This window comes from Leguminivora glycinivorella, chromosome 26 (assembly GCF_023078275.1).
Source record: "Leguminivora glycinivorella isolate SPB_JAAS2020 chromosome 26, LegGlyc_1.1, whole genome shotgun sequence".
NCBI lineage: Eukaryota > Metazoa > Arthropoda > Insecta > Lepidoptera > Tortricidae > Leguminivora > Leguminivora glycinivorella.
This window is the reverse complement of record NC_062996.1, coordinates 6,462,605-6,468,604: the sequence shown is the minus strand read 5'-3', so window position 1 is coordinate 6,468,604 and position 6,000 is coordinate 6,462,605.

Below are 6,000 nucleotides of genomic sequence, written 5' to 3'. Positions count from 1 at the left end.
GAAATTTCGATTTTGTCAAGTTACAGGTGTGATCTGCTGAAAGATTTGCAGGAGTTCCAGGAAAGAACTAGGTCTTAAATGATAGCTGTGGCCCTAGACTGTACAGAACAAAAGAGTTCTAGGTATTCAGGACCCTTTTAGAATTTTTTTTAAATCAAGTTTGAAATTTCGATTTTGTCAAGTTACAGGTGTGATCTGCTGAAAGATTTTCACGAGTTCCAGGAGAGAAATAGGTCTTAAATGATAGCTGTGGCCCTAGACTGTACAGAACAAAAGAGTTCTAGGCATTCAGGATGCTTTTAGATTTTTTTTAAAGTCATGTTTGAAATTTCGATTTTGTCAAGTTACAGGTGTGATCTGCTGAAAGATTTGCAGGAGTTCCAGGAAAGAACTAGGTCTTAAATGATAGCTGTGGCCCTAGACTGTACAGAACAAAAGAGTTCTAGGTATTCAGGACCCTTTTAGAATTTTTTTAAATCAAGTTTGAAATTTCGATTTTGTCAAGTTACAGGTGTGATCTGATGAAAGATTTTAACGAGTTCCAGGAGAGAACTAGGTCTTAAATGATAGCTGTGGCCCTAGACTGTACAAAACAAAAGAGTTCTAGGCATTCAGGTAGCTTTTAGAATTTTTTTTAACTTAGCCTTTAAATTTCGATTTTGTCAAGTTACAGGTGTGATCTGCTGAAAGATTTTCAGAAGTTCCAGGAGAGCACTAGGTCTTAAATGATAGCTGTGGCCCTAGACTGTACAAAACAAAAGAGTTCTAGGCATTCAGGTAGCTTTTAGAATTTTTTTTAACTTAGCTTTTAAATTTCGATTTTGTCAAGTTACAGGTGTGATCTGCTGAAAGATTTTTAGGAGTTCCAGGAGAGAACTAGGTCTTAAATGATAGCTGTGGCCCTAGACTGTACTAAACAAAAGAGTTCTAGGCATTCAGGATGCTTTTAGATTTTTTTTTAATCAAGTTTGAAATTTTGATTTTGTCAAGTTACAGGTGTGATCTGCTGAAAGATTTTCACGAGTTCCAGGAGAGAAATAGGTTTTAAATGATAGCTGTGGCCCTAAAATGTACAAAACAAAAGAGTTCTAGGCATTCAGGACCCTTTTAGAATTTTTTTTAAATCATGTTTGAAATTTCGATTTTGTCAAGTTACAGGTGTGATCTGCTGAAAGATTTTCACGAGTTCCAGGAGAGAACTAGGTCTTAAATGATAGTTGTGGCCCTAGACTGTACAAAACAAAAGAGTTCTAGGCATTCAGGTAGCTTTTAGAATTTTTTTTAACTTAGCCTTTAAATTTCGATTTTGTCAAGTTACAGGTGTGATCTGCTGAAAGATTTTCAGGAGATCCAGGAGAGAACTAGGTCTTAAATGATAGCTGTGGCCCTAGACTGTATAAAACAAAAGAGTTCTAGGCATTCAGGTAGCTTTTAGAATTTTTTTTAACTTAGCTTTTAAATTTCGATTTTGACAAGTTACAGGTGTGATCTGCTGAAAGATTTTCACGAGTTCCAGGAGATAACTAGGTCTTAAATGATAGCTGTGGCCCTAGACTGTACAGAACAAAAGAGTTCTAGGTATTCAGGACCCTTTTAGAATTTTTTTTAAATCAAGTTTGAAATTTCGATTTTGTAAAGTTACAGGTGTGATCTGCTGAAAGATTTTCACGAGTTCCAGGAGAGAACTAAATCTTAAATGATAGCTGTGGCCCTAGAGTGTACAAAACAAAAGAGTTCTAGGCATTCAGGATGCTTTTAGATTTTTTTTTTAAATCAAGTTTGAAATTTCGATTTTGTCAAGTTACAGGTGTGATCTGCTGAAAGATTTTCACGAGTTCCAGGAAAGAACTAGGTCCTAAATGATAGCTGTGGCCCTAGACTGTACAAAACAAAAGAGTTCTAGGCATTCAGGATGCTTTTAGATTTTTTTAAATCAAGTTTGAAAAATCGATTTTGTCAAGTTACAGGTGTGATCTGCTGAAAGATTTTCACGAGTTCCAGGAAATAACAAGGTCTTAAATGATAGCTGTGGCCCTAGACTGTACAGAACAAAAGAGTTCTAGGCATTCAGGTAGCTTTTAGAATTTTTTTAACTTAGCATTTAAATTTAGATTTTGTCAAGTTACAGGTGTGATCTGCTGAAAGATTTTCACGAGTTCCAGGAAAGAACTGGGTTTTAAATGATAGCTGTGGCCCTAGACTGTACAGAACAAAAGAGTTCTAGGTATTCAGGACCCTTTTAGAATTTTTTTTAAATCAAGTTTGAAATTTCGATTTTGTCAAGTTACAGGTGTCATCTGCTGAAAGATTTTCACGAGTTCCAGGAAAGAACTAGATCTTAAATGATAGCGGTGGCCCTAGACTGTACAAAACAAAAGAGTTCTAGGTATTCAGGACCCTTTTAGATTTTTTTTTTAAATCAAGTTTGAAATTTCGATTTTGTCAAGTAACAGGTGTGATCTGCTGAAAGATTTTCACGAGTTCCAGGAGAGAACTAGGTTTTAAATGATAGCTATGGCCCTAAACTGTACAAAACTCAAGTCAAGTTACAGGTGTGATCTGCTGAAAGATTTTCAGGAGATCCAGGAGAGAACTAGGTCTTAAATGATAGCTGTGACCCTAGACTGTATAAAACAAAAGAGTTCTAGGCATTCAGGTAGCTTTTAGAATTTTTTTTAACTTAGCTTTTAAATTTCCATTTTGACAAGTTACAGGTGTGATCTGCTGAAAGATTTTCACGAGTTCCAGGAGATAACTAGGTCTTAAATGATAGCTGTAGCCCTCGACTGTACAGAAAAAAGAGTTCTAGGCATTCAGGACCCTTTTAGAATTTTTTTATATCAAGTTTGAAATTTCGATTTTGTCAAGTTACAGGTGTGAACTGCTGAAAGATTTTCAGGAGTTCCAGGAGAGCACTAGGTCTTAAATGATAGCTGTGGCCCTAGACTGTACAAAACAAAAGAGTTCTAGGCATTCAGGTAGCTTTTAGAATTTTTTTTAACTTAGCTTTTAAATTTCGATTTTGTCAAGTTACAGGTGTGATCTGCTGAAAGATTTTTAGGAGTTCCAGGAGAGAACTAGGTCTTAAATGATAGCTGTGGCCCTAGACTGTACAAAACAAAAGAGTTCTAGGCATTCAGGATGCTTTTAGATTTTTTTTTAATCAAGTTTGAAATTTTGATTTTGTCAAGTTACAGGTGTGATCTGCTGAAAGATTTTCACGAGTTTCAGGAGAGAAATAGGTTTTAAATGATAGCTGTGGCCCTAAAATGTACAAAACAAAAGAGTTCTAGGCATTCAGGATGCTTTTAAATTTTTTTTTAAATCAAGTTTGAAATTTCGATTTTGTCAAGTTACAGGTGTGATCTGCTGAAAGATTTTCACGAGTTCCAGGAAAGAACTAGGTCCTAAATGATAGCTGTGGTCCTAGACTGTACACAACAAAAGAGTTCTAGGCATTCAGGATGCTTTTAGATTTTTTTTTAAATCAAGTTTGAAAAATCGATTTTGTCAAGTTACAGGTGTGATCTGCTGAAAGATTTTCACGAGTTCCAGGAGATAACTAGGTCTTAAATGATAGCTGTGGCCCTAGACTGTACAGAACAAAAGAGTTCTAGGCATTCAGGACCCTTTTAGAATTTTTTTTATATCAAGTTTGAAATTTCGATTTTGTCAAGTTACAGGTGTGATCTGCTGAAAGATTTTTACGAGTTACAGGAAATAACTAGGTCTTAAATGATAGCTGTGGCCCAAGACTGTACAGAACAAAAAAGTTCTAGTTATTCAGAACCCTTTTAAATTTTTTTTAAATCAAGTTTGAAATTTCGATTTTGTCAAGTAACAGGTGTGATCTGCTGAAAGATTTTCACGAGTTCCAGAAGAGAACTAGGTTTTAAATGATAGCTATGGCCCTAGACTGTACAAAACAAAAGAGTTCTAGGCATTCAGGATGCTTTTAGATTTTTTTTTAATCATGTTTGAAATTTCGATTTTGTCAAGTTACAGGTGTGATCTGCTGAAAGATTTTCAGGAGTTCCAGGAGAGCACTAGGTCTTAAATGATAGCTGTGGCCCTAGACTGTACAAAACAAAAGAGTTCTAGGCATTCAGGTAGCTTTTAGAATTTTTTTTAACTTAGCTTTTAAATTTCGATTTTGTCAAGTTACAGGTGTGATCTGCTGAAAGATTTTTAGGAGTTCCAGGAGAGAACTAGGTCTTAAATGATAGCTGTGGCCCTAGACTGTACAAAACAAAAGAGTTCTAGGCATTCAGGATGCTTTTAGATTTTTTTTTAATCAAGTTTGAAATTTTGATTTTGTCAAGTTACAGGTGTGATCTGCTGAAAGATTTTCACGTGTTTCAGGAGAGAAATAGGTTTTAAATGATAGCTGTGGCCCTAAAATGTACAAAACAAAAGAGTTCTAGGCATTCAGGACCCTTTTAGAATTTTTTTTATATCAAGTTTGAAATTTCGATTTTGTCAAGTTACAGGTGTGATCTGCTGAAAGATTTTCAGGAGTTCCAGGAGAGCACTAGGTCTTAAATGATAGCTGTGGCCCTAGACTGTACAAAACAAAAGAGTTCTAGGCATTCAGGTAGCTTTTAGAATTTTTTTTTAACTTAGCTTTTAAATTTCGATTTTGTCAAGTTACAGGTGTGATCTGCTGAAAGATTTTTAGGAGTTCCAGGAGAGAACTAGGTCTTAAATGATAGCTGTGGCCCTAGACTGTACAAAACAAAAGAGTTCTAGGCATTCAGGATGCTTTTAGATTTTTTTTTAATCAAGTTTGAAATTTTGATTTTGTCAAGTTACAGGTGTGATCTGCTGAAAGATTTTCACGAGTTTCAGGAGAGAAATAGGTTTTAAATGATAGCTGTGGCCCTAAAATGTACAAAACAAAAGAGTTCTAGGCATTCAGGATGCTTTTAGATTTTTTTTTAAATCATGTTTGAAATTTCGATTTTGTCAAGTTACAGGTGTGATCTGCTGAAAGATTTTCAGGAGTTCCAGGAAAGAACTAGGTCTTAAATGATAGTTGTGGCCCTAGACTGTACAGAACAAAAGAGTTCTAGGTATTCAGGACCCTTTTAGAATTTTTTTTAAATCAAGTTTGAAATTTCGATTTTGTCAAGTTACAGGTGTGATCTGCTGAAAGATTTTCACGAGTTCCAGGAGAGAACTAGGTCTTAAATGATAGCTGTGGCCCTAAAGTGTACAAAACAAAAGAGTTCTAGGCATTCAGGATGCTTTTAAATTTTTTTTTAAATCAAGTTTGAAATTTCGATTTTGTCAAGTTACAGGTGTGATCTGCTGAAAGATTTTCACGAGTTCCAGGAAAGAACTAGGTCCTAAATGATAGCTGTGGTCCTAGACTGTACACAACAAAAGAGTTCTAGGCATTCAGGATGCTTTTAGATTTTTTTTTAAATCAAGTTTGAAAAATCGATTTTGTCAAGTTACAGGTGTGATCTGCTGAAAGATTTTCACGAGTTCCAGGAGATAACTAGGTCTTAAATGATAGCTGTGGCCCTAGACTGTACAGAACAAAAGAGTTCTAGGCATTCAGGACCCTTTTAGAATTTTTTTTTATATCAAGTTTGAAATTTCGATTTTGTCAAGTTACAGGTGTGATCTGCTGAAAGATTTTTACGAGTTACAGGAAATAACTAGGTCTTAAATGATAGCTGTGGCCCAAGACTGTACAGAACAAAAAAGTTCTAGTTATTCAGAACCCTTTTAAATTTTTTTTAAATCAAGTTTGAAATTTCGATTTTGTCAAGTAACAGGTGTGATCTGCTGAAAGATTTTCACGAGTTCCAGAAGAGAACTAGGTTTTAAATGATAGCTATGGCCCTAGACTGTACAAAACAAAAGAGTTCTAGGCATTCAGGATGCTTTTAGATTTTTTTTTAATCATGTTTGAAATTTCGATTTTGTCAAGTTACAGGTGTGATCTGCTGAAAGATTTTCAGGAGTTCCAGGAGAGCACTAGGTCTTAAA